The sequence below is a fragment of the Rhamphochromis longiceps genome, linkage group LG11, assembly GCF_057381845.1.
Source record: "Rhamphochromis longiceps isolate RC_006_pf linkage group LG11, R_longiceps_female_GT1.1, whole genome shotgun sequence".
Lineage (NCBI taxonomy): Eukaryota > Metazoa > Chordata > Actinopteri > Cichliformes > Cichlidae > Rhamphochromis > Rhamphochromis longiceps.
Window position 1 is genome coordinate 690,509 of NC_140567.1, and position 9,726 is coordinate 700,234.

The window sequence follows — 9,726 nt, forward strand, 5'->3', positions numbered from 1 at the left end:
GTGGTATTGCAGCTTGAACATACAGACGGTTGTATTCTTATTTCTGTTGGATATGGAGAATGTTGGTGCAATCAAAATACATGTGATTGTATAAATATGGCAGAAGCGAGGCAAAGAGAAACTTCACCAGTCGTCTCTGTCTCATCATTTCCCTGTTTTGCAGGAACATTTAATCTGTTTTACCGGCCCAAACTCTGGGTCAGTTACACCAGCAGGAGAGAGGGAGAGGGATAAAAACATGAACAAAACCTGTGGCCAATATGAGCCAGCAGAGAGGCACGAGGACCATGACAACATCATTGTAAGATTTGCTGATGGCACAACGTTGGTGGGGCTGATCACAGGGGGAAATGAGGTGGCTTAGAGAGATGAGGTGATGAAACTGGGAGAATGGCGTGCACTAAACAACCTGGTTCTTAACATCACCAAGAACTCATCCTGGACTTCAGGCGGAACAGAGCTCCCCCTGCCCCCTTGCACATCAACAGTGACTTTATCCCATCAGCTAACACAACGGCACTAGTCAAGAAGGCCCAGCAGAGGCTACACTTCCTAAGGGTGCTCAGGCAGGAGCAACTAAACACCCCACTGCTGGTGACCTTCTACAGATCCACCATCGAGAGCCTGCTGACCTATGCAGTGACAGTGCTGCACGCCAGCTGCATGGAGGCAGACAGGAAGAGACTGCAGAGGGTGGCAAACACTGCACAAAGAATCATCAGCTGCCACCTGTCCTCCTTGTCTGCCATCTATAACTCCTGTTGTCTCAGCAGGGCCAGAAACATCTTGAAGGACACTACCCACCCCGGCTACCATCTTTGTAACCTACTGCCGTCTGGCAGGTGCTTCAGAGCCATACAGGCCAGAACAAACAGACTCAGGGACAGCTTCTTCCCCAAAGCTTTCACCATGCTCAACTCAGACTTGCACAAAAAGTAATTTGCACTGAAATATCTGCACTGCACCACTAAATTACCCCTGCTGTTCATGCTCATTCTGATGCTCCTTGGACTCTAACATGAACTTGTGTCTATGCTTAAAATTGTCTTTGCTCAAACTGTCCATCCCATCATTCTCTGTCTGTCTGTGTCATTGGTGTTTCTGTTCCAGGTGCTGTGTGGGTTTTTCTTTCCTTCTGTGTTTCTTCTTACAGGTGCAGCAGTCAGCCATACATTGTGCTTTTATATATTTGTTCTCTGTCATTTTTTTATATTTTCCTCGTATTTTCTCTGTCCTGGCTTTTTTTCTCCCCGTTAGACCTCCCCTACTACACACATACTGTAACACCTAGAAGTGAACAAATAAACAGGTGAAGAAAAAAAGAAAACTGATCAACGTTTAGAAACTGATAAGCAAATGAGGTTAATTTTAGTTCGAGGGAAAACGCCGAATAGCCTTTAAACGTTTGGTACAAGTTTTAGAAATGAACCTGGGATTTCTCTGTCAATTTTAAAGTTTGACTTTTCCCTTTTCACGCTAGAGTCCTTTTCCCATTTTGAATTATTCCATTGTTCCATTTACTCATATTATCTCTGGGTCTTGTCAGAGTCTAAATTAGCCACACACTGCATCAGAAATCCCTCTGACAAGAATTTAGCTTGACAACCTACGATTATCCTTTCACGGTTATGGCAACTCAGTCTTAATGTTTCTCTGGAAATAGAAACTATTTTAAATTTCCACATATATCCTCAGCCCACAGCAGCTATAATAATATGTAAGTAAATAAGTCAACCATACGTTCTCCGGTGCTGCTACAGACACCATTGTGTTCTTCTTTGTGTGATAACATTCACCTCAAAGGCACACAGTGTTGTTTGATAAAGGCTGAGGGCGGAGATTCGTCCTTCACAGATACCCCTGTATTGACGTAACAATGGACAGAATATTACTCACTGACAACACCCTTTCATCAGGCTGTTGGCAAGCAGGAAATCCTCCATGTGAAGGTTAGATACATCACAACATTCACAAGAAAAACTGACTTCTCTCCGTAGCTGCTCTGGAAGCAGTGCACGCAAGCACAGTATCAAAAGACAAACACAATATGCTGTTTGCTTACTTGTGTTTTTAATAACTTTGCCTTTTTAAAGAGGATTTGCTGATGAGTAGGTTTGTCCTTCATTGTCAGAAAATTTGCAAGCATCTGACTTTATTTCGAAACAATTACTGGAACAGTTCTAGTGCTCATTGGTGGGAGAAACATCATTCTTTTAAATTATATTCCCTCGTTTGATCTGATTCTGGTACAAAATGGTAAGAAATGTGAAACTAAGCTGACATCTGATGACTGTGAAGGCCGATGAATGGGGACATCAGCTCTGTGTAAAATATGTGATCCCTCAGAGGTTCCTGTATTAACAGTGAGCTTACCACATCATCATCCACTGCATCATTTAACCTGACCTGACCCAACCGGTGGCAGCAGATAGCCCCACCCCTCTCTAAACCTGGTCCTACTGGAGCTTTCTGCCTGTTAAAACTGAGCTTTTCCATCCCACTGTCCTCAAGTGCTCAAAGGGGGTCGTTTGATAGCTGGGGTACAATACTAGATGCCATGAGGTCACTGTTGTTGTGATTTGGCACTATATAAACAAAAACTAGATGAATTTAATTCAAGAACTAAATAAAAGAAAAGCTCAAAAGCAAATAAGGAATAAAAGATGAATTTACCGAAACAATGACCAGCAGTCTATTTTTGTAAAATTAAATCTTATTAAGAAATCATGAGACATAGAGGGCTTTTACAGTTCCCATGCCAGAGAGGGGTGTAAGACTGCAACTCTGCTTCCTGGCCCCAACTCTGGATATTCTTGTGTTGGGCTTACAAAGGATTCAATTCAATTCAATTTTATTTATATAGCGCCAAATCACAACAAAAGTCGCCTCAAGGAGCTTCATAGATACAGAGAAAAACCCAACAATCATATGACCCCCTATGAGCAGCACTTTGGCGACAGTGGGAAGGAAAAACTCCCTTTTAACAGGAAGAAACCTCCGGCAGAACCAGGCTCAGGGAGGGGCGGGGCCATCTGCTGCGACCGGTTGGGGTGAGAGAAGGAAGACAGGATAAAGACATGCTGTGGAAGAGAGACAGAGATTAATAACAGATATGATTCAATGCAGAGAGGTCTGTTAACACATAGTGAGTGAGAAAGGTGACTGGAAAGGAAAAACTCAATGCATCATGGGAATCCCCCGGCAGCCTACACCTATTGCAGCATAACTAAGGGAGGATTCAGGGTCACCTGGTCCAGCCCTAACTATATGCAAAGGAGCAATCCACAGAATAAAAAAACACTGGAAATGAGCAAATGAGCAGATTCCACTTTCTAGGAAGCTCAGATCTTTGAATGTGTACAGAAAGATGTTAGAATAATTGCTAATAATAAGATCTTCCAGTAGTCTGTGGTAACAAGTGCCATCTACTCTGCTGTTGTCTGTTGGGAGGCAGCATTAGTGGCAGAGATACCAGCAGAGCTGGAACCATCACTGAAGACAGGAGGTCACTGAACAAACCTCCATCAGGGACAAACCAACAAATCAGCTCCACAACTCTGTGACAGCAGAGCTCCTTCGGCCTCAGGATGATTCGATGTCGCTGCCAAAAACAATGATTCTTATCGTTCTATAACAAACTGTTTAGTAACTCTTTGTTCTATAACAGGGGAACACAACTGTACGATGTGGGATGGATTCACACGTTTCTGACCACTTCTGAACTTTCTGGGTGGATAGTGATATCAATCCAAATAACAAGAAGAAAGATGGAGGAATGGCACTGCAATCCAAGATGTAACACTTGGAAGAAGTGGGCCACATATTGAACTGATATATGCTGGACAGGGACGTGACGTTCCACGTGGATTCTCGTCTCTTATTTTGGTTGGGTATCTACATTTAACAGTCAACTGATGCAGAGGTAATGTGTCGTCACTCATTTCTCTGAACAACTTCTGTGAACACACCATCTTACCAGTGAGGAGTGTATCGTTGTTACATCCTGTGAGGCTATGGGAGTGTGTGGGCGTGGTGTTGTCTTCTCCTTCTCCTCCTCCTTCTTTCTTGCCCCTCCCCTTGTCTCTCTCTGCCCCTGCCTTCTCCTTTAGGACACACCTGCTGCTCATCTGCCCTCGTTACCACCAATTACCCTCAGAGGTGATAAGCTGGAGAAGAGCAGTGTGGTGGGGTGGGAGAGGCGTCCGGTGGATTTCCTCTGTGTTGGTTAGTGTGTGATACTGGTCTAGGTATGGAAAAGGCCTGCTGTGTGTGACCAGCCCCACCGTGCGTGGCTCTTTGTGAGTAGTTCTTAACCGAGCGGTGTTTTCCCTTAAGTGACGGCGGCCTCCATTAGTTTGTTTGGCCTGCCTGGGTATTGTTACTAGCAGCGTTGCTGTCTTTTTCTGTTGAAGCCTTATAGTTGTTTTCTTTGTTGAAGTGGTCACTATCTCTTTGGGTTGACCTGTCTGATTTATCATTAAGGCAGCGGTGCTGTCTCTTTTTGTTGGTACTATTTATATGATTATTGAGGTATTTGATTATAATAAAGATTTATTTTGTGCTAAATACCTCTGCCTGGCATTCTTTTCATTTCACCTGGATCCAACTGTTACTGCCCCCCACCCTCGTCGCCTAGCTTTTATGTGAGGACGTAACAATCGTGCTTACATATGAACCTTAAGCCTCAGATGACTAGAAAACTGAAAAGACTTAATAAAAAGAAGAAAGCATCCAGATGTTTAGGACAGGGAAGAACTAAGGGTGGAGCTGAGAAAATGAAAGGACTCCTACAGAAGGAAGCTGGTGGTCAGATTCAAGCAGAACAGCCATGAGGGATGTGTGGAGTGTAATGAGGAAAATGACCTGGTTTAAAGTGATAGACAACACTTGGCAGCTTGGAGAGAACAAATCAGCCAAACAGATTTAGTTCACATCCCTGCTGCCTCCTCCACCACACACTCATTTCTTTCAATGATTTTGCACTTCACTCTTTCTTCACCCCAAGTGAACTCTGTGGATCAGATCATCTAACAAACACTTCTTGCTTCACTGTGACTTGTGGCCAGGTTAGGAGACAACTGGGTAGTCTACACCAGAGCAGGGCTGCTGGCATCAGCCCCAAGGTTCTGAGAACCTGTGCTAGCCAATTATCTGTGATCCTGAGCCACATTTGCAAGCTGACTCTGAAGCAGAAGAAGATACGGTGATGTGGAAAACATTTATTCTATTCAGTTCAGCTTTATTTGTACAGCGCCAAAAGTCACAACAGCAGTCGTCTCATGGCACTTTATAATGTAAGGTAGACCTGACAATAATAGATACAGAGAAAAACCCAGCAATCATATGACCCCCTATGAGCAAGCACTTTGGTGACAGTGGGAAGGAAAAACTCCCTTTTAACAGGAAGAAACCTCCAACAGAACCAGGCTGAGGGAGGGGCTAATACAGGAGAAACCTGCTCTCTCTTTCTAGTCCCTGTCAGGACTCTTGCTGCAGCATTTTGGATTAACTGAAGGCTTTTCAGGGAGTTTTTAGGACTTCCTGATAATAATAATGTGGCGTGGGTGTGGTCTCTGGCCCGCTGCAGAGGAGGGGTGGCACAGTGACCTCCTGGGGTGGCGTGGAGGCGGGGTGAACAGGTGTGCTAGGGACGCCTGATTGATTGTAACTCTTGTTATGTTGCAGTGACAGTTGAGGAGGGCTGGTGAGCGGATGTGACAGCTGAGTGGGAGTGCCTGTGTCCCGAGCATGTGCCGAAACCACAGTGAACTGTCATAATACAAATAAACGTGCTGTCACCACCTTATGTATGTACGTTGGGGTCCACCTTCACAGTAGTCCAGCCTAGAAGTAATGAATGCATGAATTAACTGAACAAAAATATAAACGCAACACTTTTGTTTTTGCTCCCGTTTTTCATGAGCTAAACTCAAACTGATGAAAATTTTTCTACATACACAAAAGACCCATGAATCTCAAATATTGTTTTCATATCTTTATAAATTTGTGTTAGTGTGCACTTTTCCTTTACCAAGATATTCCATCCCACCTCACAGGTGTGGCATATCAAGGGGCTGAGTAGACAGCATGAGTATTGCACAGGTGTGCCTTAGACTGCCCACAATAAAAGGCCACTCTGAAATATGCAGTCTGATCAAACAGCACAATGCTACAGATGTTGCAACCTTTGAGGGAGCGTGCAATGGGCATGCTGACTGCAAACATTCCTGCAGTCAGCATGCAATGGGCATGCTGACTGCAGGAATGTCTACCAGAGCTGTTGCCTGTGAAATGAATGTTCATTTCTCTGCCATAAGCCGTCTCCAAAGGCATTTCAGAGAATTTGGCAGTACATCTAACCGGCCTCACAACCGCAGACCACATGTAACCACACCAGCTCAGGACCTTCACATCCAGCATGCTCACCTCCAGGATCGCCTGAGACCAGACACCCAGACAGCTGCAGCAACAATCAGTTTGCATAACCAAAGAATTTCTGCACAAACTGTCAGAGTCTGTCTCAGGGAAGCTCATCTGCATGCTCGTGGTCCTCACCGGGGTCTGGACCTGACTGCATTTCGTTGTCATAACCAACTTGAGTGGGCAAATGCTCACATTCAATGGCGTTTGGCACATTGGAGAGGCGTTCTGTTCACAGAAGAGTGCCGGTTTTCACTGTTTAGGGCAGATGGCAGACATCGTGTGGGTGAGCGGTTTGCTGATGTCAACGTAGTGGATCGAGTGGCCCATGGTGGCGGAGGGGTTCTGGTATGGACAGGCATATGTTATGGACAATGAACACGAGTGCATCTTATTGTTGGCATTTTGAATGCACAGAGATACTGTGACGAGATCCTGAGGACCACTGTTGTGCCATTTATCCATGACCATAACCTCCTGTTACAGCATGATAATGCACAGCCCCATATTGAAAGGATCTGTACACAATTCCTGGAAACTGAAAACATCCCAGTTCTTGCATGGCCAGCATACTCACCAGACATGTCACCCATTGAGCATGTTTGGGACGCTCAGCTCGGCGTGTACGACAGCGAGTTCCAGTTCCTGCCAGTATTCAGCAACTTTGCACAAGTATTGAAGAGGAGTGGGCCAACATTCCACAGCCCACAATCAACAACATGATCAACTCTTTGCCCATTGCACACCATTTGCACAACTTTCAGCAGCTTCATTGAGAATGCGGTATCATGGCCAGAGTTACCCCTTCTGTCAGCTGCAGGCATAACTAATCAATCACAGTGATCTTTTGTCAGAAAGGCTCAACAAGTCAAATCGTGGACTGAATTAAGACAAGCTGTATTCTTATTCTTACTGGTGTATCAAAGATTAGTATCAGCGCTAGTGACACCAACAGACTGAATAAGCCTCATGGGAAAGGCTGACTCTGTGACTGGTTGCAAACTAGACAGTTTAGAAGCTGTTATTCACCATGGATGATCAGGACAGCAGAGCACTTTTTCTGATTTATTGATGCAGCTTCCCTCAACGAAACAATATATTAGTGTCAAAGCAGAGAATAATCTCACAGATAATAATAATATATATTGATGAATATTATTACTATGAGTATTAGTTTTGAATTCAATTGTCTATTTGGTTTAATCCAGTTTTGTTTATAATGTGCCATTCACAACAACAATTACTGGTGAAGCTGAAGCTGTCTACTGGCTGGAAGCTTTCACACCTGTGCTGAATCCGCTTGTTATTTCGAGTGCTTAGCGGCTGGGTAGACAGGACAATCCCTCCAGATCGTCTCATCTCTGTCAGCGGTGTGGCTGCTCATGAAAACCTGTGCTACCAGCTCCCACAGTTCCTTAACTCTTTGTCCCCATCTGTTCCGCAGTTCCTTACTCCCTGAAACCGAGCTTATGTCCTGCTGTTATGACTTAGCTATTTCTCCAAGGAGCTCAGTTGCCAGCACCTGCCAACTCTCCGCTGCCAGACACTTTGTCTCACTGGAAATCCGCCTACCAACGAACCACCAAATCTAACGACATTTTCATTCTGATGTTGGCCTGGAATAACCTGCCTCTGTTTTCTCACAGATTCACCTCTCACTCCACTGGTTCCCCAAGACCATTCACTTAGTGTCCAAGAAACCTAAATTGTAAGTTGTGATTTGTTGTGTTTTGTATGTGTGTGGTGGTTGTAATGGCTGTACTGTTAGCATCTTGGACTTAAGGTCCAGAACAAATTTTGTCTTTGGGAACAATAAAATTAAAGTAACTGTTTAAACTGCTGTCATTGTGCCAAGTCTGTCTTTTGACCTCTGTGTTAAGCTACAGTATTGAGGCCTATACACACAGAAGGCATTGTGTAAAAACAAGACAAGATTCTGAATTTTACAAATCCAAATTTGATGTTACATTTTTGTGGAAAATTTGTCCTAAAGAAATGGATTGTGAAAGAAAATGAAGCCCTTTGTACTCGAGACCACATCTGGGGAGGAGGCAAGAGAGCCGGAGCACTGTGTAGCTGTGTGTCTGAGGTAAAATAGTCTCATTTTAGTATTTCCATATCATTGTATATTCAGTACATGTGCACATTTTGAGCTATGATCACACTTGTTTCCAAATGCAGTGGTCCAGAGGTGTGGACTCGAGTCACATGACTTGGACTCGAGTCAGACTCGAGTCATTAATTTTATGACTTTAGACTTGACTTGAAAAAATGTTCTAAGACTTGTGACTTGACTTGGACTTTTACACCAATGACCTGGGACTTGAATTGGACTTGAACCGGTTTACTTGAAAAGACTTGATATTTTACCCCAAATATAAAATTTAACATGCATATTATATAGAGATTGAAAATGTGACGTCATTCACGGGTAGAACCGCAAAGGATTCTGGGAACTCGTGGCAAGCGGTACTAGCGCACGCAGGCTTTCAATTGAAATCAGTCACACAGCGATAAAAAGAAACACAAAAATGTCAAGAAGCTGTTGTGTTATTAACTGCAATAGCCGGTCGCATGACAGCCACGAGAAGCTGACGGGTAAAGAGATCGGTTGTTATCGGATTACGTCGTTGAAGAGAAATTGTTCAAGCCATGTTTCCGAAGTAACAAAGACGCGACGGATGGCCTGGATCGCAGCCATTCAAAGATCAAATATAACGTCCCAGAACCCTCCAGCTCACAGGTTAGTCTGCTCCAAGCATTTACACGAAGGTCAGTGTTTTTTAGTAGTTAATACGTCATTTTCATAACATAATTAGTGATATAGGTTACAAGCAAGTCTGGCGCTGAACAGAAATTGTCGCGCTATGCTCCTTTATTTATTGTGCATAAATAGTGAATTGTCCTGACACAATATTGCGTTTCGCTTCTGTTATTATGGTACATTGACAAAAACATATACTTTTATTCACAGGATAAAACAGTTGTTTTGTATCACTAATTGCCCAGTACGATTACAGCATACAGTATTATTGTCACTGCTACATTTCTGTGATGGGTACCAGAAATTATTTCCATTACTAATTAATTACCGTTGAGCTCAAAGGTTATATTAATAAACGGTTAACGAATGTGTATTTATGACGACAATTTGTGAGACTGGTAAACTTATGATACGTACGATGGTCTTTCGTTCTACACGGTGCATTTCAAGGTCCTGCACCCATCCGTCGGTAAACTGTACCTGGGCTTGTTGCAGTGACCTGAAGTTACTAAACTTCATGAGTGTATGCACTCACTCCAAGA

The 9,726-nt window shown here is 43.7% G+C and overlaps 1 pseudogene; it reads right to left on the reverse strand.

Annotated features, from left to right (window-relative positions):
- Positions 1 to 6,066: 6,066 nt before the first annotated feature.
- LOC146658371 (uncharacterized) lies at positions 6,067 to 7,367 on the reverse strand (annotated as a pseudogene).
- Positions 7,368 to 9,726: the final 2,359 nt, after the last annotated feature.